A 27,770-nucleotide genomic window follows, 5' to 3' on the forward strand; every position below is an offset into this window, starting at 1 on the left:
GAAAGATCGCAGTTTCCGTCTTGAACCTCGCTAGTATGGGCAATCAATTAGCGGTGTAGATGAGTATGCAGGCCAACCCTGATAGACTAACAGTGGGAGCCCGTAGCGCATTCCCCTGCCGGCTTCCGGCAAATGGAACGCACAGCTACTTCCGCCTAAGCCGCTTGACACGCATAGCGTGCTTCCGGCCTGGCGGAACTTTGTTGCTTTCAGTGCATATACTAGCGAGGTTTGAGCGCATTTGTTTATAAGTAAGTGCTTGGGGAAAGTTGTTTTATTCTCCTTTGACTATTGGGTACATTTATGTTGTTTTATAGGTCCCACTTATAATACTGGGATACACTGAACGGTGATAGGCTGGACAGAGAAGTGTGATGTCACTTCCTGTCCAGGGGTATATAGGCTGACCCGGTGAGGCATTGTAGTTGTGTCCTCTCAGGAGGATAGATGCCAGGTTGCCTGCTGATCCTTGTTGTGCCTATAAGCTGTACCTTGTCCTGATGATGGTCCATTGCGGACCGAAACGTCACGTCGATGGTGGTACATCAGTGCTTTGATGCCAATAAATAACTTTTGAGATTTTATCAAATTGGTGAGTGCCCTTTTTCATATTCTTCTATATATATATATATATATATTGTAAAACTTTGTCCAAAGGTAAACTGTATGCATAAGAAAATCTAGGATCTTTGTATTCCTGGGCCATATGCCAGCTGCAGCCTGTGGCCCCCAGATACACAAATTCTAGTCACCTCTACTGTATATGTACATGTGGAATTCTCATTTAATATAAATGTTTTAGTATACAAAGAAGTAAAGCAGATTGCTGCATCTGTTACATATTGCTACATTCTTTTCAATGAGGCCCACTATTGAGAATTCCCATCACATACTAAATTTTATCCTGTCCTGCTAGGAAGCAAAACAAATGTTGCACTAGTGACATTTTTATTTATCATATATCTGTTTGTCATCTCCTCAGCTGCTCTGCAGTTTAGTACAGGAATAGTATTACACGGTGCTAAGCAGTTTGCTTGTGGTAGATGCTGAATAAAACTTGCTTCATTTGTAAAAGTGTAAGACAATTATGCTTTATTTATTTTTTAATTATATGTTGTATAATAAATAAATTATGAGTTATCTAAGCTAGGTCTTAACCCCCCCCCCCCCCCCAAAAAAAAAACAACAACAACAAATTCAGCATGAATTACACCAGAATTTACCACTAATCAAACTTTTTCTTCAACTCTAGAACAAATAATAAAAATTGCCACCCCAATAGTGTTAAATAGATGTTTATGTTACAACATAACATACTTTTCCTCACCATCGTAACTTCTTTACTGATGACCGTCCAATTGTCAAAATCCTTTATTTATATCAGATAGCCACTGCCTGAGAATGGCTCTATTAGATTTGAGTGCCGGATAACTCACTGACCGTCGGGATTCCGGCGGTCGCTTCTCTGACATCAGAATCCTTAGTGTCAGGAGCACGAGAGTCAGAATCCTAACCTGCACAGGCTATTTTCACTCGTGGGGGTCCACAGCCCCCATAGAGGAAGAATAGAATAGGTGTGGTAAACAGCAAGCCCGCAAAGGGCTTGTTTGCGCTTAAACTGTCCGGCCCCTGACAACCGGGATGCCGATATTGGAGAAACGACCATTGGACTCTCGACTGATGGAGAGGTATACCATAACCATTAGATTTATAGTGGTATTTTTAATAAGCTGGTTTTTCATCAAAGTTTCATACAAAAGTTTCTGCCAATTTTCCGCGTCTCAGCTAATTTGTAGGAACAGCCCTGTATTGCAAGAGATTTCACCAAAATGTCCTGAAAAAGGGCTACATACCGCTGCAGATCACAGTCCATATTATTAATGGGGAATTTTGGTCTGACTCTATGCACGGAATTCTGAATACAGTAAGCCGCTCTTTTCAGAGTTTAGCTTCATTGGTTTACGCTATCCTTAGATGGCGTAAAATGCTTTATGGACTGCAAAGGGTCAAAGAGGTTTTTGATCTTCAAGAAACCTTCTGTAAAGCCCCATATACATGAAACGACAGAGGTCACAGCTGATAAGATAACAATATTACCTGGGGGTTCCAATATTGGGTGTACACACTGAACGATATCAGCCATTGATATCGTTCAGTGAGGACACCAGGACCCACTGAACAGGTAGGTCACTTGGCTATATAGCCAAATTGACCTGCATGTTCAAAAGACATCAATTATCGCTAAGGGCGCATGGGAGCGTGCATCGTTAATGGTATTGAGTGTGCACAGTAGATGATATTTTGAACGATATCACTCAGAAGCCCCTTTCTGAGCAACATTGTTCACAATATCATCTAAAGTGAATGGGACTTTACTCATTTATTCATTTTCTTGCTGATTTCGCCTTTATACAATGGGGTATATTCAATGCCACCTAGCGAGCTGTGATGGTGAGCAGTGCTGATTCTCGCCGTCCTTTGATAGCTAGGATTCCCCCGCAATGTTAAATAGGGTGAGCGGACACCACTGAGATAAAACGGCGAGGATGGCCGAAAACAAGCCACCCTCGCTACAGACACCACCTTGCCGGCGGCAAGTGTTGTTTTACCTTTAAATATGCCCGAAAATTGCTATGGTCACTAGTTTTTTCAGAAGAAAGCTAAGTGGTGTTTTATCATTTATAACAGGGTAAGTACAATAAACAACTTTATCTGGTAGATATAAAGGTCTTGGTGAAACGCACAGCAGAAAGATACAGCTATTTATTTAGTAAAATTGCAAAAGGGTATATACAAACATCTTTAAAAAGACCTCAACAAGTTAATGGTACAGCATCATTTCTCAGAATGCATCACAGGTAAATTGCCTGTTTATATAGAGTTACCATATTCCAGATAACTACACTTAGAAATGCCATGTTCAAATAAAGATGACATGGTTATGGAGTACAACAATTTTTCCTTACATTTATACATAAAAAAAAAAAATTAAAGCTGAAAAACTGCAAAGTTTAGGAAATTGTCCCAAAAAAAGAACCCCTCATGTAATTGAATGGTGCTATAAACAGCAGGAAATTGAGCTGAGTAATTTATGCTGACTTTTGGATTCAAAGCAGTCTCTGAAGACTGTTCACTCTTCTGTTCCACTCGTATTGCTCCAAACGTTAGCAGTAAAAATGCGAGAGAAACAAGGTGTAGTGACTGATACAGGCCTCCAGATAGCTTGTTTGTGCTTCTGTAATTGGATAATACATTAAACCATTTCAGCAGTGTGGCTGCTGAGAAATCATTATGCCACCACAGAAATCACCCAAGTCGGTACAGATAACATAAATTACACATAGAATAATTAACAACACATTTTCCCATTTATCCGTCACCCAATCTTCATGTATATACCATTAGCATAGACATTATGATGACACTAGCCAGAATCTACATATACCTCATTCAATCATCATTGTAATACTAGTTTAATGGAGACGGGATGTTCATAAAGGCTTTTAAATGATATTTTTAACCACAATATTATTACTATTATTATATATTGTTGTTTATAAATATCGATTGTATAGCTGGATATGTATCTGTGTCCTATAGATACAGAAGTCTACATATCCATATTCTTTTCTGAGCTAATTAATAACATTTACTGTACAATCAGAACAATGTTCGACAATTTCATCTATTCAGCATTTTAAAGTTTAAACTATATAAAAAACTACAAAAACAAATATAAAGTGAACCAGTAATGTCATCTATTGTTTTCAAGACAAATACTAAAGCAGTTCTGATATTTAAACATTGCTTTATGGGATATATAATCACAAAAAGACAATACAATGGATTCTATATAATATAATATATATATACACACACAGTATACACACACATATACATAATATCACTTATTTTACATACAGCACAGAAATACAGTACACGTTTCTCTAAAGTATAGTTATCATATCATGTCATTGTGGATCTAACACTAAGCAATCCCTTAACTACAACGCAGTAAAGTACCTTTTCACTAAATTTGGTATCAGAATGCATTACAAAACTACCTCCCAAAACGGAGTGGAAAAAAAAGAAGAAGAAAAAAACACTTTCTCTGTTTGTCACCTTTGGGGTGTGGGTTTCTAGCACATTTCATGTTATGTTTAATTAGCTGTGTGCCAACCTTTGGTACATTTCATAATAAATCCCTTGACCACATTTTCTGCAGGGCTGGCAGAAATGGAAAGACTCTATTCATTAAATCACAGAACACACCACAGAAACTTACCACACTGCACTGCTTCCTTGCGAGATTCCAGCACGCTACAAATTTCAACAGCCATCTCTCTCTATGCTTGAAAAAGCCTCCCATATGACTATGATTAAGTAGGATATGAGAGGTATCCAATCAGTGTTTCCCATTTGCTGAAACCTCCTCCCCCCTAACATTACATGTGGTGTAGGGACAGGGTTATGCCTTTACTTAAACAGTAACCATCTGTTACTTGCAGGAAAGCTGTGTCTCGTTCTCAGGTTTCCCTGCTTCTTAGCACAATAACTTGGCTTTGGATTGTGTAGGTTCCCTCGTACAACACATACAAAAGTTACAAAAGCTGCAGCAGCCCCGTCATTCAGACACCACATAGGTCTTCACCAAATGCTCAGATTTTTCCAGCTGCTGCTCTAGAATTCCAATAGTTACAACCGCAGAGCCGGAGAAACTTGGAGCACATGATGGGTGGTTTTTTTTATGATATACACTTTCAAAGAGAAATGATTATTAAGGGCATTAAGCAGAAAAGATCACAGACCACAAGCCATTAAAGGGCTCATTCTTTATCTTAATATTCAACTGGCAATGCACAATAATAAGTCAATTCATTAAATGATCATGCAAGGTAGTTACTGAAGGTTTTACATGCATAAACTGCATTACATCACAAGTCGCTTCCACCTCAGTGTAATGTACTGAAGAAATTCACTGTACCCAGGTTCCAATCACTACTCCAATTCTTTGGAGGTACAGTTTGAGTGGAAGGACCATTCAGAAACTGCAGTTTCAATGATATCACACAGAGGGCGGGATGTACTAAGCCTTGAAAATGGTTAAAATGGAGAGTGAAAATACCAACCGATAACTGTCATGTTACCGACTGGGTTTGAAAAATGACAGTTAGAAGTTGATTGGTTTATTTTATCACTTTACAAAGCTTCGTACATCTGGCCCAGAATATGCATTGCCATTGATAACAGCATTAACTATTGGGGAAAATCTCTGAAAAGATAAGCTTCCTCTCGACATTCGGGATTCTGACAGTCATTATACCGACGTCAAACTCAGGGATAACGACTGATGGGGCTATTCTCCTTAGTAGGGGTCCACAACCCCCACAGAGGGATAGAACAATAGGTGGCGAGCACAGCTGTCTGAGTCCCAGCAGTCGGGATTCAGAAGTTATACTAATGACTGTCAGAATCCTGACTGTCGGCGTGCTATACCGAACCCCTCAGAGGTTAGGCCGTTTTGCAATTTCCACTGATAATAATGGAGAATGGAGCTTTCTACGTTAGGTATCCCTTAATTTGCAGCAGTGGCGGCTGGTAGGCTCTGGTGCAAGCATATGCTTTGGGCCCCCACCCTACATTGTTATTGCAATGAGTGCCCATGGCTCTGCTCACCTGACCCCCTGTACTCCCTATATCAATATACTACATCCCCATAAATTCTGCATACATCGCTACACAACATCACCCCAATACATAACTACAAAACATCACCACAATATGCTGCAATACAACTCTACACAACATCACCACAATACGCTGCAATACATTACTATACTACAGTACATCCCTCTAAATGCTACACTACATTACATTACAGCCTGTGCAGGAAAGGATCTTTTCGCTGTCTTTCCACTCCCTCCAGCTCAGTGGCCAAAGTCTGCAGCAGACTGTGCCCTGCCCTTACAGTAGCCCACATCTTCTATCACCCTAGAGCCTAGCTTCTGCCTGCTGCAACCAATACTGTTAGTGTAAAAGTAATGACACACCATTTCTCCACTGGCCATGCCCAGAGCTCCATTCCCTCTGTAACAACGCATATGACAGCCGGCCAGACCTGGAATAGTGGGACAGGAACAGTGGGAGAGCAGGAGAGAGGAGGAATAGTGAGAGAGTAGGAGAGAAGTGGAATAGTGGCAGACGGTAGAGAGGAGGAATAGTTGGAGACGGGAGATGAGAAATAGTGGGAGACGTGAGAGAGGAGGAATAGTGGGAGACAGGAGAGATGTATAGTGGGAGACAGGATAGAGTAGGAATGGTGGGAGATGAGGAATAGTGGGAGATGGGAGATAAGGAATAGTGGGAAACTGGAGAGTAGGAGAGAGGTTGAATAGTGGGAGACGGGAGAGAGGAGGACTAGTGGGAGAGAGGAGGAATAGTGGGAGACTGGAGTAGGAGAGAGGTGGAATAGTGGGAGATGGGAGATGAGGAATAGTGGGAGATGCCCCTCCCCCACACACACCCACATTGCTTTCTGATACAGCACCCCTCCCTCAGCTGCTCTCTCAACTTCAGTGCGCACCCCCCCCTCTTCCTCCTCGCTGGCAGCACAAACCCCCACCCCCCCACACACACACACTGCTGGTACACAGTGTTATTCTACCTCTCACACACAGCCACAGCGTGTCAGCGGTGGCAGGGGTTATCTATCGCAGAGGCACAGCATGCAGCGGTACATAGGGTCAGCGGCAGCACTACAGCAGCGGCCGGGTCTTCATTCCAGAAGCAGCCGGCAAGATAGCACATGGGTGCTGCTGAAGCAACTCCCACCACTTAGCGATTTCCTCTACCGCAGCGGCTCCTGGTATGTAGCCCTTGCCGGCATGAGTCCTGCTTCATGGCTGTGCTGATGTTCCTGTCCTGAAGTCCTGAAGTCAAGTTCCACCCCCCATTGTAGTGCATGCAGGTACTTGTTTCCTAGCAAGGAGCCCATCGCATCATATATCATAAGCCTTACAATGGTAAGCGATGCTTATACAATTAAAAATTGTATAGGGGGGCCAAAATCGCATCGCATCGCATGCGGCTATATGGCATGCGATACAATGCATAAGATGCCATACGATTTCATGCAGGGCGGATAACATAGGATTGGGTGGGCTTTGTGAGACTTCGGAGTATCAGCAAGAATGAAGTCCACAGCTGTGGGCCCTTTCATTGCCGTGGGACCCGGTGCGATGCAGCGGCTGCACCGCCGGTAGTTTTACCCCTGTTTTCCAGGAAAAAATAACAGTTGTTCCACATAGTTTTAGCTGAATATAATAAATTATGTGATCTATAGTTAACTAAAACACACACACAAATAAACTATATATATATATATATATATATATATATATATATATTTGAATATGTTTGCTACTGTATATACTGGAATATCTCAATATTCCGCAGATTCTACAGAAGCAAATATAAAAAAAAAACTATAAAATAACAACAAAACAACCTAAAACCTTTAAATGACATAATTTCAAAAGAGTGACATGTTGACTGGTATAAGTTTATTATACATTATTTTCGTATATTTCTTACATACAATAAGTAAATCTTTTATTTGGTCATGCAACATAAATTTCAGATTACATTTATGCAATGATATTTAAATTTAACCCCTTCCCGACATTTGACGTACATGTACGTCATGGTCGGGAAGTACTTCCCGACATTTGACGTACATGTACGTCATGACTTCTAACTGTCACTGCGTCTAGAGACGCAGTGACAGTTAGGTGATGTCTGCTGTCCCTGACAGCAGACATCCCCCCTCGCCGCCCAGGGGGGGCAGGCGTGCCCCCCCCGGTCGGCGATCGCTGTGATTGGCTGTTCAAATCTGAACAGCCATTCACAGCGTTTCCTGTGTTACCGGCGGCTAAGCCGCTCGGTAACACAGGGATCGGTGGTGATCGGTGCTGTCAAGTACAGCACCGATCACCACCGATGTGCAGCCCCCCCTCGAACCCGCCGGGCACTCACCCGGCAGCAGCAGCAGCTCCCCCGGCTCCCCCGGAGCGTCTGGAGCGCACGCAGCGCTGCCCTCCTCCCCCCTCCCCCCCGCAGCAGCAGCAGCAGCATCAAGCTGCAGAAAAAGTTATAAAATTAAATATATGCACTGAAAAAATATATTTATATATATATATATATATATATATATATATATATATATATATACACACACACATATATATATATATATATATATATGTGTGTGTATATATATGTATATATATAAATATATATATATATATATACATATATACACACATATATATATATATGTGTGTGTGTGTGTGTATATACCGCACCGATTACCACCGATCGCCAGCCCCCCCCCCTCTCCCACCCGGCAGCCCCCCTCCCTCCCACCCACCCGGCTGCCGCAGCGCCAGCACCCCTCCCACCCCCCCGCCAGCCGCAGCGCCAGCCCCACTCCCAAAGCTGGTGACTAAAATGGGGTCACTTGTGGGGGGGTTCCACTGTATTGGTGCTTCGGGGGTCTTGCTAATGCGACATAGCACCCACCATTCATTCCACCACCAAAAATCACTCCTTCCCTTCTGAGTCCTGCCATGCACCCAACTGGTATTTTTTGGTCACACGTGAGGCATTGCCGTACTCGGGAGAAATTGGGGCACAGATTTTGGGGTGCTTTGTCTCCTTCATTCCTTGTGAAAATAAAAAATTTTGAGCCAGAACTGCATTTTTGTGTAAAAAATTACATTTTTTTACACAAAAATGCAGATCTGGCTCAAAATTTTTCATTTTCACAAGGAATGAAGGAGACAAAGCACCCCAAAATCTGTGCCCCAATTTCTCCCGAGTACGGCAATGCCTCATGTGTGACCAAAAAATACCAGTTGGGTGCATGGCAGGACTCAGAAGGGAAGGAGTGATTTTTGGATTTTGCAGCACAGATTCTGGTTGAATGACCCCCGAAACACCCATACAGTGGAACCCCCCCACAAGTGACCCCATTTTGCAAACTACACCCTTCAGGGAATTCATCAAGGGGTATAGTGTACATTTCAAACCCCCCGGGGTTTCACCAATTTTGATACAACTGAGCTGTGAAAATGAAAAATTAATTTTTTTTTATTTTCACTGCCCAGTTGTACCACAATTGGTGAAACCCCTGGGGGTTTGAAATGTACACTATACCCCTAGATGAATTCCCTGAAGGGTGTAGTTTGCAAAATGGGGTCACTTGTGGGGGGGTACCTAACTTTTAGCATCTTATGGTGCCTAGAAACCTACATTGTGCCTAAAAAATAATCTCATAAAAAGGAGGCTCCAAAATCAAGTAGGTGCTCCTTCTATTATGAAGCCTGTGGTTTGGTCACCGTGCACACTAGGGCCACATATAGGATATTTATGAAAACCAAAGAATTGGGGGAATCAATTTTTAGTCACATTTCTCTAGTAAAATCTACTGTGTTCCTTAGAAAAATGTATTAAATTTGCAAATCTGCAAAAAAAATGAAATTTTAAAATTTCACCTACACTTTCTTTTAATTCCTGTGAAACACCTAAAGGGTTAACAAACTTCCAAAATGCTGTTTTGAATACTGTGAGGGGTGCAGTTTTTGAAATGGCCTCATTTATGGGGGTGTCTCACATACAAGTCACTCAAAGTCACATCATAACTGACCTGGTCCCTAAAAAAATCAGAGTTTGAAATTTTCTTGAAAATTTGAGAATTTGCTATTCATATTTGAAGCCTCCTAGTGTCCAAAATAATGAAAAGGAGGTTGAAATAATGATTGCAACATAAAGTAGACATATGGTCTTTGTTAGTTATTAACTATTTTGAGTGGTATGTTTATTTGTCTCACAAGCAGAAAATGTGACATTTTGCAAATTGCAAAATTTTCCATTTTTTCACGACATTTTGGTATTTTTCACAAAAAAACACAGACTGTATCGACCCAAATTTACCACTAACTTGAAGTACAATGTGTCACGAGAAAACAATCTCAAAATCACTGGGATAAGTAAAAGCAAAAAAAAGTTATCCCCACTTAAGTGAAACATGTCAGATTTGAAAAAAATGGCTCTGTCAGGAACGCAAAAACTGGCTCTGTCAGGAAGGGGGTTAAATACTTTCTGAGAAAGTGATGCTCTCTAGCAACTCTGTTTTTGTACCATTCATTGGTTTAAGAGGTTAAATTAGTAATAGGGTTGTATCTACATTGTAACATATTTTTCTCCCCTCCATATTTTCTCTATCCTTTTTTTATTAACTTGTAGAATTTATTTTCTAAAGTGAGTCAGCAGTAAGTAAGAAGAGACAATGGATAGCCCTATATATAGATTTTGATTTTTAGACAGCAACCGCTAAATAGAGCTAATTTATTATTTATTATCAGTTATTTATATAATGCACACATATTCTGCAGCGCTTTACAGAGAATATTCAAACATTCACATCAGTCCCTGCCCCAGTGGAGTTTACAATCTACCGGTATATTCCCTACCACATGTACTGTACACGCACACACAGACATTCTAGGGTTCATTTTGCTTGGAAACAAATAACCTACCAGTATAGTTTTGGATTGTGGGAGGAAACTGGAGTACCCAGAGGAAACCCACTCAAGCACAGCAGGGATTATAAAACTCCTCACAGTTAGGACCACGATGGCAATCAAACCCAGGCAGTTATGCAAACCATTACACTGTCAATCCTAATGTTATATATTTGTTTTATTTCCTACAACATTTTAAGTGGTTCATCTTTAGACTTATATACACTTTATTGCTACTGATATAGTTAATAATATTGGACGTGGCCAATATTGAGTGTATACACTGAACGGTAGGTATCGGTATACAATAGAGTTCAGTGAGGTCAACTACGGGTCGTTGGCTTTATAGCCAAATTGACATGCACGTTCAACCAACTAAAGGGTTGTTAATGTTGTGCAGAAGCGCACGTCATTAACGATTTTGAGTATACACACAAGAGGTTATAGCAAAAAGATATCCATCATCTGTTAATCCTGCAGGGAGATTCCAGAAAATTTGACTGCCAGGGGTTTCGGAATAATGTAGTACAAATTCTCTATGTGCTGCACATCATTCTGCTGATGACTGCAGATCTTTCATTGTGCATTAAAGAACTGATAAAATTGGTTTCTGGGTGTCCCTGTGAATTGTACCCAGACATGCACAATCAACACATCAGGAATAAAGGGGATAATTCAGATGTGGTCAGAGCCCACTGCTTTACATGCAGCAAAGAACAGATTATTATTATTTTGTAAATGTGCAGGACCAGTTCTGCACATGCACACTGGCATATCTATAATGGGTGCAACACACCACACCAAGCACCCAACTATACTCACCTCTCCTGGCATGATGCCTCCTGCTGCATTAACAGATTAGTGCTATACCATCCGTATTGAGGCAGTACGGATGGTATTATGGTTAGCATTACTGCTGCACAGCGCTGAGATCATTGGTTCGATTCCCACCATGGCTCTAACTGTGTGGATTTTGTATATTCTCCCCGTGCTTGCGTGGGTTTCCTCCGGGTACTCCGGTTTCCTCCCACAATCCAAAAATATACCGGTAGGCTAATTGGCTCCCAACAATCTAACCCTAGAATGTCTGTGTGCGTGTATATGTGGTAGGGAATATAGATTGTAAGCTCCACTGGGGCAGGGACTGATGTGAGTGTTCAACTATACTCTGTAAAGCACTGCGGAATATGTATGTGCTATATAAGAAACTGTTAATAAATAATACATAAATAAATTGTTACTGCTTCTACTGTATGGGAGCAGCAGTGATAACACCTCTAACCAAACCTAGGGCTAAATGTAATTTATGTAATATAAAGGTTTTTTTTTTAAAGCAGCAATCAATTACATGGCAAAATCAACCTGGTTTTGCCATGTAATTGATTGCTGCTTTAAAAAAATGGGAAAAAACTCTTTACATTACATACATTACATTTATGTAATCTCCCAAAATCTCTCACTTTCTGAAACTCTCACCCTATTACATTTGGCCCCTACTTTGTTACCCTTTGCCTTAAAAAAAGTCAAAGTTAATTTGTCTATATACTAGGCAATACAGGTCCCCCCAGTTTAGACTAGGCTAGTTTAGTTGTGAGTGTGTTTAATGACACCAGACATCTTTTTGTGAATTTTCCCACAATATGATGCAAAAGCAGCTTCTGATGATTAAAATTATATGCAGCGGAAAAGTAAAGTACTTTCATTGTGTAATTGCATTACACAGCATTTCGTAAGCAGATATACTGTAGACATCTACAAAATAGAAAGCTTTGCTATGCTTATTTCAGTTAAAAAGTCAGCATATTTAAATGATTAATATATATGAATGTATATAGTATTCATTAATTGTTACAGATATGCTTAGATTAATTGATTTACCTTTTAAACTGTGATCTTCACCTTCTTCTCCTGGTACTCTCTCTTATGCCAGCAGGTTATTGTATGCTAGGAAGAAACAATGTAGAGATTTAGTAGGCACCCCTCTTATATCCATCTACCCATCTGTATAAATATATTTGAGTTATTTTCGTTTGTAGATATTTATATCTTGAAAAGCACTAGCAATTATACAGTATATGCTCCTCTTACTGATCAACTGCATATATTCACTGTACAGATTTTTAGCATCAAGTATTTACGTGTATAGGGATCATACTAGTGTAAAAGCCAAGATGACAGAATCACTAGCAAAAATAACCCGGGCTGATGCAGTTAGTTACCTCCCAAAGTTGACCACTATACGTAAGCAGGCAGAACTTAACGCAGGTGCCATGAGCTCAAGCAGTGTTAATTCCGTCTACAAAACTTTATACTCAAACTATTTGTCGACAAAGGTTTTTCCTGCGACTAAAATGTAACAATAACGAAAATAGGAATTTTTTAATAATGAAAACGTTGACTAAATGTTTGTCCATGTTGTCATGATTAAAATTGACTAGACAAAAATGCTGTATCATTTTTGTCAGGGCACCACATTTTTCGAGTGATTGGGTTTTTGGATTCGTTGATTAATAATACTGTATTTAATACAGTGTTATCCATCCTCTCTGGCCCTAGATTTACTTACTTACACAGCAGCTGCGCAACTCTTTGTCATGAGAATCAGTCAGTCAGTTTATGTAGCTAGCTAATTAGTTAAATAGCTATATATTATAATATACATCTTAAAAGCTTTATTTTATTTTTGTCATGAAACTCAACAATGGCATGAGTGTCTTTCCCATGTGCTAGTCTGATCTGCCACAGCTTTATTGCTGACATCGTTGGTGGTGCCATGGGCTCGTGTGATATTCATCTGTCACCTCGTTGCTCTGGAACGGCATGCGGCCTGGTGTCCCACGCCAGCATGCAGTTGCATGGGCGCCTCCATGACAGCCAGGGTCATCAAACCCATGCACTCCAATCCCCAGTGTCTAGAGTGTACCATGTGACTCAGGCCCAGAGTGACCGGTTGAGGTTCCAGGCACCTATCCCAGCTTCGGCTGAAGTCTCATGGCAGTCAACCAACCAAGAAACACTGCATTGAACAATTGTCTTCCTCCTGAAAAAGATCCCAGGGGCTGATCCAAGGCTACAATTTGCCTGTCTTATCCTGCTGCTGCTGCCTTGCCTGGTCTATTACCATCTGTCATATAGATTGCTTATACCATCTCCAGCATCCTAAATATCATCAGTTACCAGAGATCAGTACAGGACCCTGACCATCAGCTCGCAGGCTGACCCTGACTGTTGGCTCTCAGGCTGTATCTGACCATCAACTCCCAGGCAGTCCTTAACTATTGGCTCCCAGGCCGACAGAGACTATCACTTCTCAGCCCGATATTACAGACCATCAGTTTTCATCCCAATACTATAGACCATCGATTCTAAGCCCGATACTACAGACCATTGATTCTCAGCCCTATATTACAAAATATTGGTTCCTAGCCCGATTCTACAGACCAGGCTGACCCTATTACCCATCCCTGATCCTTCAGCAGTGGGATGACTACTGAAGGATGTGAACAATGTGGGATATCTGACAGAGGGCCACAACCTCTCTACTGATTGTGGTGAAGTCCATATCCCCTTGTGGGGGTCCCTGGTGAAAACCATCGGTGGGGTTAGACTCCACACCTCTGATCTGAGTCATGTTAACTTCCCACTTAGCTGTGTTCACAGTGCTCAGTGTGAAATGAGCTGGAGACACCTCAAAGCCCCAGTATTCCAGTACCCAGAATCCTCCACTGGCTCACTACTGCCACCAGTTACCCGAGTGTTGACAATTTTGTAGTAGACTAGAACTGTACTACTTACTTGTATCATGCAGGGTTTTTTTCTTTAATTATTTAAATTAAAATGTTTAATTAAAATAAAAATAAATAACCTGATGTGAAGGAAATACTGTAGCATTTTTGTTGCACTTGTTTGATATCTAACTTACTAAACACATAGTAAAAAAAATACAAAGTATGATAGAGAAATAATCTTCCCCAAAATCCATTACAGTATCAATAAACTGCAAAGCTATGACTAAATTCATGACCAATATGAGATGAAATGTGATATTTAATTTAGTCAAATTTTAGAAAAGTGATAAGCTAATTATTGATGATTTATTCCCAGCTAAATCAAAATTTATGGCAGATTGGGAACAGGACTTGCAGGGGTTGTTGGGTGAAGATGACTGGTCGGAGATCTTCAGAAACACTTTTTCTTCCTCACTAAATGACTTAGCAACTGAAACTCATTATAAAGTACTCACGAGGTGGTACCGCTGTCCCACTTTATTAGCAAAAATGTACCTGGGGGGTTTCCAACCTATGTTGGCAATGTGGAAAAGAGGCAGGTACGCTCCTATACATTTCGTGGGACTGTCCTATCATCCTTACTGGAAATCAGTAATACACACATCAAATATCTTCAAAGAGACCTTCCCTTTAGTGCTAGCTTCTGGTTACTTAATCTTATTCACAGACCATACTCTACATATAAAAAGACCTTATTACATCACCTACTTAGTGCATCCAAAGCAGTGATTCCTGTACATTGGAAATCCAATACCCCTCCTTCTATGCAAGAGTGGTGCAATTGTGTTGACCATTACATTACATCAGGGACGACCTTATTTCTTCATTAGATTCTAAACGCCTCACCTTTACCACAACTTGGTTGCCCCGGCTGACCTTCAAAGGAGTCAAAACACTATAAACTGTTAACTTAAGTCACTTATTGATATATCTCACAAACACAGTTTTTTTCTCAATATCCAACGTCTGGGTAATCAGGAGGCCGCAGCCCCCTCTTCTATTTCCTTCCTTCCATGATTCTCTGCCCCCTTTTCTCTGTGACTTTGTTCTTTCTGTCCCTCTTCACAAATAATAATTCTTTCCTATATTTATATGGCTTTTTGTGTTAGAACATATAAATTACACTCATATGTATACCTTGTATAGATTGCTGTGACATGTGTAATTGACTATACGCAAATTTCTGTTTATTTGATTGCTGTACACGGAAAGTCCTCAGTTTGTGTCTTTTTCTGTTAAAAACTCAATAAAAATCTTATTTACAAAAAATTGTTTTTTAGTGACTAAGACATTGAAAATCCCTTACAAAATTAACACTGAGCTCAAGGTATTTATCCCAGATAACATGGATAATTGAATCCGGCACTAAAAGTACAAAGGTCCTCTCATAAAAGATAAGTATAAAAAATTTTGGGAAAAAATGTAGTAGCTAATAAAACAATTTAGAAATCCTTACTACCTGTAGCAAAAGAAAAACATTCCAAACATAAGTAAAATGAAATAAAATTCAAATGAGAGTAAACAAAAAACATATTTGTTCCAGAAGTAGCTAAAAAAATCGCACCAGATCCTTGTAATCTTCAGAAATCTGAAAGGAGGTGGATAATGCTGCTTTCCCACTGCAGAAATGGGTAAAGACCGGGTATTGTTAAATGGGACTTTAAAAGCCTCTGAGCCTGAAACCCCGTTCCCACTACATGTTGTAAACGGTATATCACTCGATAATTACCGTTTTTTTGTACCATTCACATTGCACCCGTTTTGAAAGGTACAAAAATGGTAATTCACCAGTAATATACCACCCATCCCCTGGTACCTGTCCTGCCCCCCCTCCCCTGGTACCTGCCAGCTGGTACCCCCGCTCCCTCCCCCTGCCCTGGTACCCATGCCCCCCCCCCCCCGTACCTGCCAGCAATCCATCCAGGCAGTGGGGCAGTGCAGTAGACAGCGGCATGCCAGGGATCCTAGTCGGCAGGTCCCCCAGTGATGCATGAAAGCATCATTCAAGAGGAGGCTGCAGCTGGTGCACAGACAGCGGGGGCACTGGGGATCCGGGCAGGTCCGTGCTCAGGATGAGGAAGCAGAGGAAGGGGGTCCATTAGGAGATTGTCATTTCATCGGCGGGGGTCCCTGCTGCGAATGGGAACTAGCGGGGCCGACCATTACATATGCGCATATGTATTGAGCGGCTCATTACATATGTATTTACATATACATTACTTCCCATTCGCGGCAGGGACCCCCGCCGATGAAATGACAATCTCCTAATGGACACGCTTCCTCCGCTTCCTCCTCCTGAGCAAGGACCTGCCCGGATCCCCAGTGCCCCCGCTGTCTGTGCACCAGCTGCAGCCTCCTCCTGCATCAAACTCCTGCATGATGCTTTCATGCATCAGTTCGGGACCTGCGGACTAGGAGCCCTGACATGCCTTCTGCCTACTCTGCCTACTGTGTTACCCGGATGGATTGCTGCCAGGTATGGGGGGGGAGTGGTTGCATGTACCTCCAAAGATAACGGCAGGAGTTCAGGAAATGCAGGTTGTGTGTAAAAGTCAGTTTACATTTATTTTATCACTTTCCCCCATATATCCTCATACTTGCAACTCATGGACACTGCAGCATCAGATTGATATTCGCCGATACATCGGAACCACAAGGTAAGCTACTACTATCATTTGTTTTACACACAACCTACATTTCCTGAACTCCTGCCGTTATCTTTGGAGGTACACGCATCCACTCCAGGTCTTGATGTGAAGGATTCCGGGTACTGCTACACCTTCATCAGTCAATTAGACATCAGTCATTGCCACATCGTGGGACAGGTTACTATACCATCACCCACAGTCGGAAATCCCCCTCTCCTGATCCCCACCATCAACATCCAGCCTACAGTTATTGCTCCTAGTCCATACACCTTCCCAACACTCAGCCTACAGTTATTGCTACCTGTTCACACACCGTCACTGTCACACCAGGGGGGCTCAGTCGATGAGACTGAGACCTCTGGTGGGGACCTGGACCGGTGAGGTTGGAGAGGACCCTTGCGCATGGAGGGCGCGACAGTGCACCCAGAGCCAATAAGCAGTCAGAGGTAAAATACAACCGGAGTTTATTTGCAGATGGTTGTAATATAAACAGACAGTAAAGTATGCAGGAGAAATAACAGAGTTCATGCAGATTGCAATACTTTACAGATGTGATGTGGGATCGATGGTGGAACATCGGATGTGAAGACTGTGGGTCCGGAATGACGGACGGAAGACTTGAGCTTGACTGTGGGTCCGGAATGACGGACGGAAGCTTGGCTTGGAGATCCGGAATATCGGACTATCGATGATGATGTGGGAACATCGGATTCGGGTATCGGATATGGAAGGAGACTGTGGGTCCGGAATGACGGACGGGAGATGACTGTGGGTCCGGAATGACGGACGGAAGCAGGAGATCCGGAATATCGGACTAGCGATGAAACATCGATGGTGGATGATGCTGGAGCATCGGAAGGACCAGAGTCCCGGAGCTAGGCTTGGTCGCTGGGCTGTAGAGGCAGGATCACAGGCGATGGAATAACCTGGACTTCACAGGAGATGGAACAACCTGGAACACACTGCAGCATGGAAGACAACACCAGCAGAGAAATACAATTGCACAGGGAAAAAGACAGCGGACCATACACTGGAGACAACTGAAGCACTAGCAATGGTTCTGAGAGCTCCCAGCATACTTATCCCCACTGGGTGGCCAGGATTGGCCGAGGAAGTATGACAGGGAGATCAGAACCAACAGGATTGGACAGCACAGACATGTGACTGGAAAGAACATGGCAGCCCCCATGTCTGCTATGGCGGGAAAGTGTGTTTGTGCACACCATGCTGGATACTGGGAGCAATGGCGGCGGACAGGTGGATTGCCGTGCACTGGGGACTGTCACTGGGAGACAGGAGGCCGGCAGAGATGACGTCTGGACCGCAAGCTGAACCTGCGGAGGCACTTAGCCGGTAAGAAAGTCTGTCTGACAGCTCGGATCGTGACAGCACCCCCCTCCTTTAAGGGTGGCCCCAGGACACCTTTTAGGCTTGCGGGGAAACTTGGAGTGGAACGCCCGGATGAGTCTGGGAGCATGGACATCGATGGCATTGGTCCATGATCGCTCTTCGGGGCCGTAGCCCTTCCAATCGATCAGATATTGCAGACGACCATATCGGATGCAAGAGTCCAAGATTTTACTGACCTCATATTCTGTTCCACGCTGGGTGCAAACCTTAGGAGCCTTGGGGAGCTTGGAATGAAAGCGATTCAGAACCAGCGGCTTGAGCAGCGAAATGTGGAATGTAGCTGGCACTTTCAAATAGGGCGGCAACTTGAGCTTGTAAGCTACTGGATTGACGACTCGCTCAACTGGGAAAGGACCAATATATCGGGGAGCGAACTTCATCGATGGCACTCTCAATCGAAGATTCTTGGTTGACAACCAGACACAATCTCCTGGACGGAGGGCTGGCACAGCTCTGCGTTTCCTGTCGGCAAATTTTTTGTACCTGCTTGAAGCCTTCAGAAGTGAAGAATGAATGAGCTTCCAGGATTTGACGAACTGCCGGATGGTCGTGTCGACCGCTGGAACAGAGGACACAGGTTGAAGAGTGAAGTCAGGAACTCGAGGATGAAACCCATAATTGGCAAGGAATGGAGTGACATTTAATGAAGAATGATATTGGTTATTATGGCAGAAATCTGCCCATGGAAGGAGTTGAGCCCAGTCATCTTGGGAAGAAGAGACATATGTGCGGAGAAATGCTTCAAGGTCCTGATTCACCCTCTCCGTTTGGCCATTGGTTTGAGGGTGGTAGGCTGTGGAAAACTTTAACTTGATTTGAAGCAGGGAGCACAGGCTTCGCCAGAACTTGGCTACGAATTGGACTCCTCTATCGGAGATGATTTCAAGAGGCAGCCCATGAAGCTTGAATATCTCTTTGATGAAGAGCTGGGACAGCTTGGAAGCTGACGGAAGACCGGTGAGGGGAACGAAGTGAGCCATCTTGGTGAACCGGTCAACAATCACCCAGATGGTGGTGAACTTGTCAGACTCTGGAAGATCAGTTACAAAGTCCATAGAGATATGCGTCCAAGGACGATGTGGCACTGACAGTGGCATCAATTGCCCAGGAGGAGACTGACGACTGGTCTTGTGCTGAGCACATTTAGCACAAGAGGAAACAAAGTCCTGTACATCCTGTTTGAGGGACGGCCACCAGTAGGACCTGGTGATAAACTCGTAAGTTTTCTGAATGCCTGCATGGCCAGCGAATTTTGAAGAATGCGCCCAACAGAGCAACTTCTTTCTTAGAGCTGGCTTTACATATCTTTTCTCTGTAGGGGGCGTGAGATTTGAAACTCTCGTTGCGGAGAAGGCCACTGGATCAATAATAAAATGTTGATGTGTGGACTTAGACTCACTTTCTTGCTCCCATGAGCGGGAAAGGGCATCAGCTTTTCGGTTTTGTGTCCCTGGACAGAACGACAGCTTGAAACGGAACCTGGAAAAGAAAAGTGTCCATCTGGCTTGACGGGGATTTAAACATTGAGCAGACTTGAGATACAGAAGATTCTTATGGTCTGTGATAATTGTGATCTCATGAACAGCGCCCTCTAGAAGATATCTCCATTCTTCTAATGCCAACTTGATGGCGAGGAGCTCTTGGTCACCGATGGCATAGTTACGCTCTGCAGGCAGGAACTTACGGGAGTAGAACCCACAGGGATGAAGACGACCATCGGGCGCTTTCTGCGAGAGGACTGCCCCAACACCCACGGAGGAGGCATCAACCTCGAGAATAAAGGGCAAGGTGGTATCAGGTTGTCTTAAAACAGGGGCGGAAGTGAACCTCTGTTTCAACAGATGGAAGGCTTCGATGGCTTCTGCCGGCCACTTCGCTGGATTAGACCCCTTTTTCGTTAAGGCAGTGATGGGAGCCACAATAGACGAAAAAATTAAGAATGAATTTTCTGTAATAATTGGCAAAACCCAGGAAACGTTGAATACCTTTCAGCGAAGAGGGAATTGGCCAATCTTGGATGGCCTGCAGTTTTCCTGGATCCATTTGAAGACCAGAACCGGAGACAATGTACCCTAGGAAGGGTATAGACTTCACCTCGAAGACACACTTCTCCAGTTTACAGTAGAGATGATTTGCTCGCAGCCGGGACAGAACCTCTTTGACCCAATAACGATGTTCTGTGATGTTATTGGCGTAGATTAAAATGTCATCGAGATATACAACTACATGACGATACAGAATGTCCCGAAAAATCTCATTGACATAGTGCTGGAACACGGCTGGGGCATTGCTGAGCCCGAAGGGCATGACGAGGTACTCATAGTGGCCGTCTCTGGTATTAAATGCCGTCTTCCACTCGTCGCCCTCTCGTATGCGGATGAGATTATATGCACCCCTCAGGTCGAGTTTCGTGAAGATGGTTGCACCGCTGACACGGTCAAACAGCTCGGTGATGAGGGGCAACGGATATCGGTTCTTTACTGTAATGTCATTGAGGCAGCGATAATCAATGCAGGGACGTAGGCCTCCATCCTTCTTCTTTACGAAGAAGAACCCTGCGCCAGCAGGAGAAGTCGAAGGACGGATGAATCCCTTTGCCAGATTTTCCTTGATGTAATTGGTCATGGCTTGAGTCTCTGGAAGAGAGAGAGGATAAGTTCTACCTCTGGGTGGTTCTTTGCCTGGGATAAGGTCGATAGGGCAATCCCACGGTCTGTGAGGAGGTAGGACATCAGCGCCAGACTTGCTGAATACATCTGAGTACTCTTGGTAGGAAAGAGGCGGAAGGTCTGCTGCATCGGCTGAAGAATGACGAGCTGGGAGTACCTTTTGGAGACAGGTACCGGAGCAGGAAGGATCCCAGGAAAGGATTTCCGATGTCTTCCAATCAAGACGAGGATTGTGAAGACGGAGCCAGGGTAAACCCAGAACCAGAGCATGAGTGGCTCAGGGTAAAACCAGGAAGGACAAAAGTTCAGTGTGCAGGACTCCCACTTTTACTGTAAGTGGCAAAGTTCTGCGGGAGACTGTCGCATCAGGAATCCTACTGCCATCCACAGCAGTAAGGAAGACAGTCTTGGAAAGACTTTCAGTGGGAGACAGTCTTGAAATGCTGACCAACTTGTAGGGAAACTGGAAGGACACAATCAGTTGCTGATGGAGAGGACTTAATTACTCCTAGCCTACCCTCTCCTTGACGGGCTAGGAGGAGGAGTTTTCCTGACGCTTTGGGCATGCAGAAATTTGATGTGCAGGATCGGCACAATACAGGCAGAGCTGTGCCAACCGTCGACGTCGACGTTCTCCTGGAGACAAACGGAAACGGTTTATCTCCATTGGTTCTTCTTTGGAATGGACCGCAGGAGCAGTGGGTAAAGAAGGCGGAGGAGTTAACACTTTAACTGGAGCGCTCTTGTGACGTTCTACAGCCCTTTCTCGGAAGCGTAGGTCTACTTTGATACACAATGATATAAGGTCATTTAGACCTGAGGGTAAGTCTCTGGTAGCGAGTTCATCCTTAATATGATCGGATAGGCCATGCCAGAAAGCTGCGTATAAGGCCCCATCACACCAGGAGAGTTCAGACGCCAGAATCTGGAACTGGACCAGATATTGCCCAACGGAGCGGGATCCCTGTCTGAGACGGAGGAGTTCAGTGGAGGCAGATGCTGATCGCCCAGGCTCATCGAAGATACGCCGGAATGTTGACACGAAGTCCTTGTAGTTGGACAGGATGGCATCAGATCTCTACCATAAGGGAGACGTCCATTCTAACGCTGCTCCACACAGGAGGGAGATTATGTAGGCGATCTTGACCCTTTCAGTAGGGAAGTTGCTGGGTTGCAGCTCAAAGTGAATCTCACACTGATTGAGAAAACCTCGACAGGTCTTGGGGTTCCCATCATACTTGGTGGGGACAGAGAGATGAAGGCGAGGTGCAGCAGCCATTACAGGAGGATGAACTGGACTTGGAAGTTCTCTGACAGGCTCAGGGCCACTGAGAGTGGTCTGTAGCTTATCCAGCCGGGAAGACAGATCTTGCAGACAATGATTCACTTGGCTCTGCGCAGCCTCTTGCTGATCCAAGCGAACAGCCAGTTGCTGTACAGGGCTGGGTGGAGATGCTTGGTTTGCGGCTGGATCCATTTGGCTAGTGCTTACTGTCACACCAGGGGGGCTCAGTCGACGAGACTGAGACCTCTGGTGGGGACCTGAACCAGTGAGGTTGGAGAGGACCCTTGCGCATGGAGGGCGCGACAGTGCACCCAGAGCCAATAAGCAGTCAGAGGTAAAATACAACCGGAGTTTATTTGCAGATGGTTGTAATATAAACAGACAGTAAAGTATGCAGGAGAAATAACAGAGTTCATGCAGATTGCAATACTTTACAGATGTGATGTGATGTGGGATCGATGGTGGAACATCGGATGTGAAGACTGTGGGTCCGGAATGACGGACGGAAGACTTGAGCTTGACTGTGGGTCCGGAATGACGGACGGAAGCTTGGCTTGGAGATCCGGAATATCGGACTATCGATGATGATGTGGGAACATCGGATTCGGGTATCGGATATGGAAGGAGACTGTGGGTCCGGAATGACGGACGGGAGATGACTGTGGGTCCGGAATGACGGACGGAAGCAGGAGATCCGGAATATCGGACTAGCGATGAAACATCGATGGTGGATGATGCTGGAGCATCGGAAGGACCAGAGTCCCGGAGCTAGGCTTGGTCGCTGGGCTGTAGAGGCAGGATCACAGGCGATGGAATAACCTGGACTTCACAGGAGATGGAACAACCTGGAACACACTGCAGCATGGAAGACAACACCAGCAGAGAAATACACTTGCACGGAGACAAGGACAGCTGACCATACACTGGAGACAACTGAAGCACTAGCAATGGTTCTGAGAGCTCCCAGCATACTTATCCCCACTGGGTGGCCAGGATTGGCTGAGGAAGTATGACAGGGAGATCAGAACCAACAGGATTGGACAGCACAGACATGTGACTGGAAAGAACATGGCAGCCCCCATGTCTGCTATGGCGGGAAAGTGTGTTTGTGCACACCATGCTGGATACTGGGAGCAATGGCGGCGGACAGGTGGATTGCCGTGCACTGGGGACTGTCACTGGGAGACAGGAGGCCGGCAGAGATGACGTCTGGACCGCAAGCTGAACCTGCGGAGGCACTTAGCCGGTAAGAAAGTCTGTCTGACAGCTCGGATCGTGACAGTCACAACACACAGCCTACAGTTATTGCTCCCAGCTCCCCATCATTCTTTCACCACCATTACAAAACTTTATAACGTCAGCAAATCCACATCAACACAGAGCGCCAACACTCCCCACTCCTATTGTATTTGTCAGTCCGTCAGTATGTCTGTAGAATGACCAAGCTGTTACCATTGGCAACCACCAACATGTTCTCTCAAAGACAAAACTATGATTCAGAGAAGAAAACAGGGCACTGTTATGGGGCATGAAATTAAGAATTATTGCAGAGAGGTGACTCTCTAAAAGCATTTGGACATAAGCCTCTTTAAAATGTTAAAATGAAGACCCCTCAAAGTTCTGACCATGCATAGATTGGGGATGATAATGTATGAGGTGTACATGTCACGCTGACACAGGACTGGTCACACCTCCTTATCTTTTCATAATAGGCCTTTGATAATTTTCAGGCCCAGGTCTTTAAGAACCTTAGACCCCTTGAGTGGAGGGTTTTCCTGGGCAGGACAAACCTACCAGGGCAGGTTTGTCCTGCACCAGAAATACTCACCAATAAATGGCAGCCACAGCTGGAGGCACCACTGGGCACACATACTTATCGGTGGTATGCCTGGAAATTTTCCGGGAGAGCCTGCTCCTGCAGCGTGGCTCAGTCCGGAAAATTTCCGGGCATACCACCGAAGTGGTCAAACGAGCCCCGGCTAAACAAAGAGGCATCTAATTTTCTTCTGTCCTGAAGCAATCAAAAATGAATCCATCTATTAAAATAAATAAAAAGCCCTGTTAGGATGTAGAAAAATAGGTTCCTCTATGGAATTACAAAGAAGGGGTACAACTAAAACTAGCCAATCAGGGAAGCTGGTCTACAGTTGACAGGAGCATGAATAAATACTATGACTGGCTAGCCAGATACAAACCCATGTGGGCTATAATATAAATTAATTTCTTTCAAAATAGTTCATTCCCTCTTGATCCTACGTAGTCCAAAATATTATCTACTATCTAATATTTATATTAATGACTATACTGTAAATGTATACATAATATTGTCCTGCATTTATATTGAGTATATTCTGTACAACTACACATTTTGACTACTATAGCAGGCGGTTTAATACCACAAATTGTGTACTGAATATTCTTAAGCAAGTGATGAAAACGGGAATGTTGTAGCTGAGAAAACAAAAAAAAATAAAAGCAGGAATTTGCATTGAAGAGTTGTAAAGCAATGTTTATGTTGATATCTTGAATTTTCTCACAGGTGTGGGGTTACAATGATTTATGCAGTGTAAGCAGACCACAGGCAAACTAATGGAGGGGAGGTTTATGTCCTTTCATTTTCTATCACATGACCTAAAAGGTTCAGGGATTAGAGCGTGTTCCTTTCTACTCAAGTACAGGTTTCATTACTGAGGGGCCAAATCAGACGTGCTCGGATAGGCTACGAGTTCTGATCATTGAACAACCATGCATGCGCCCGGTACGCTGTGCATATGCGTGAGCCGTCCGCAGGAAGGCAGCGAGTGAAGGCTAGTCTTCATTTGCAGGGTGATTGACACCCTGTGGGCATTTGAGGACCTGCTGCCGGTGTTTTCTGGGCATTCCCAAGCCATCGGGAGGGAGGGCCACCAATATCATTGGTGGCCTCCTTCTCCCTCTCAGTGGGACGGCGACTACCTGCTCAATGAGCTCCAAACACTCGCAGCCCAGTGAGCAGGTCTGAATTGCTTATGTATTATCAATAATCAGAATGGATTATTGACAAATGATACTTTCAATTTACATTTTAAAATGGTGGTTGCACTAAAGAAGGGATATGACAACCATACATACCCACACAGAAACCTATTGCTTGTGTTCAACTCTCCCCTCTACAACCGACCCGTTCAGTTGGGGTAAGCCTTTTCTGTGCAGATCAATTGGTTTATTACATAACCCACTGCAAGGAGAATGTACCCCATGCCTCTCAACATTAAAATTTCATAGTCGGGACCAGAGCTATCGGTCGGGTGAACGTGGCTTCGTTAGAGGGGCATAGCCTAGTGGCACACCCCATTTTAATAATTTCCAGGGAATGCCCAGCGCTCCCCTAGCAGCTGGGCACCCCCAGGCTCCATCCGTGCACTCCCTACCTCTTCCCTGTACAGAAGAGATGCAGGCGCACTGTATCTCTCCAGCAATCACCACTGCTTAGCAGAGTAGAGCAGTGGTGATCTCTGGCTCCCATAACTGCTCTCCTCACCCACTGGACATTGCCACCTGTGAGGGGGACATCAAGACAGTCTCCAAATAGTGGGGCTGTCCCACTCTAATCAGGACAGTTGGGAGGAATGGTGTACCCACTAATTCTAAAAGTTTACAAAATGAATGAAGTGTAATTGAATACCCTCCTTACTACATTTGCATCTACATACAGTATATGTAGTTGTACATGAATGGCCCAGCAATCATTAATCACACTGCGTGTGTGAGCTGATAATGCAGCACAAGCCTAGTAAGAAAACATTCCCCATATTTTCCTACCTTCACTTCTTCCATAACATACTGTATGCAAGTATGAGATGAATTCTATGCACGTATGGGTTTTCTTGGTATAAATTCAGTTTAATAATAAAAAAAATAATAATGTTTTATGGTTCTTTAAAGAAATCTAGCTATACTATTCTTGAAACATGTTTATTTTGTATATTTACTATGCCCTAAAGATGCATTATTTTGTTTCTGCTCACATTTTCATGCCAGCGTGTGGTTAGTAATGTACTGGGCAGCTATAAGTTTTAATGAGAGTCTGAACAGCCCATGTACTGGCAGCAACATGCTCATTGTGCTCCCAAAAAAAAATCTCTCTGTGATCTCATAGAGGTTCCCAAACTTTCATGAATCACAGCACCCTAGAGTACCAGCGTTATATTTACAACACAACTAGGATAAAGAAAATGTATTCATACATTTTAAACAAAAATATTAAATTAAGTAAATTGCTTTTCTATGTCATCCCTAGGGTCAGTTATGTGGTGGTGTACAGTTGTGCTTCTAAATATCCACATGTGTTACGAGTGCCAGCAACTAGCACTTGCCTATAACTTAGACCATAAATAATTTGATTTAATGCTGGACCACCAACACCCCTACAAGAGCGTTGCAGCATCCCAAGGTAACTAGGCACACAGTTTGGGAACCAATGACCTAATAAAATGATACAATATCTCCCACTTTTCTGCGTATATCCATCTCCCATTATATCTATTTTGTTTCATCAGTATAATTTTTTTTTCTCTTTCTAAAAAGTATAGAATTTTACTAACATTTTCTAAAATTTTGAGAAGTCTGAATTCACTCCGAAATTTCATTGATAAAATTGTTCTGGACTGAGGTCATAAAATATGCAGTTTTGAGGAGACAGTTACACCATCTGGCAAACTGCACATTTGCCCCGGACTGCGGGAGGTTAGGAGATATTGTGCATGCAGTGTACTGATACAAATCTACAAAAGTTGGGTGGAATGTGACTGTGTGATAAATTATACAGTAATGCTTCTACATATCTGCATATCTGTGCTGCATACTACTAATACTCACATCTGATGTCACATGTATCCTGATTATAGGTGTTGATACTGCGCATGTGCCGGTCCTGGTGCCAGTAATCTGCAATGTATAGGCACCAGGGCCATATTTTAGCTTCTAAGTGCTGCTGCCTAAGCAGCCCATAGAAGCTGGGGGCCAGTGAATGCGCAGTACCAAGAAAGTTATGGGCATGAGCTGGTCTCACCATGGCGAGACGGGTGAAGACCAGTGGGGACAGCAGGTATGATGGGTACCAGCAGTGGCAGCAGTGGAGGGAGGCAGCACCACAGTCGGTGGCAGAAGAGGGAGGCAGCATCGCGGCCAGCGACAGCCCTTCACTGACACCGAGGTAGGAGCTGCCACTGCTTTCAGGTAATAATAGAAGCCCATAGACTTCTATTAGGAAAAAACATGGGTGAAATTTAATAGTATGAGAGATTCAGAAAGTGAGAGATTTGGTAAAAAATATCCCGTTTTTTTTTTTATTTTGGCACTGTACTGCTGGTGCACCTACTGTATTCCATTGTTAGGAATAGCCCTCA

The 27,770-nt window shown here is 43.6% G+C and overlaps 1 protein-coding gene across 9 annotated transcripts in view; it reads right to left on the minus strand.

Moving 5' to 3' along the window:
- The window catches only part of BMPR1B (bone morphogenetic protein receptor type 1B), a 451,702-nt gene that overhangs the window by 342,589 nt on the left and 81,343 nt on the right, over positions 1-27,770 (minus strand). For 8 of the 9 annotated variants that reach the window (XM_083179085.1, XM_083179084.1, XM_083179077.1 and 5 more), the window contains one exon: positions 12,462-12,527. The exons of the other annotated variant lie outside the window; for it this stretch is intronic. The gene's annotated coding sequence lies outside the window, so the exon portion shown is untranslated. The remainder of the gene's footprint in view (positions 1-12,461; positions 12,528-27,770) is intronic. 9 annotated transcript variants of the gene reach the window in all.

This window comes from Crinia signifera, chromosome 1, assembly GCF_055691185.1.
Source record: "Crinia signifera chromosome 1, ASM5569118v1, whole genome shotgun sequence".
NCBI lineage: Eukaryota > Metazoa > Chordata > Amphibia > Anura > Myobatrachidae > Crinia > Crinia signifera.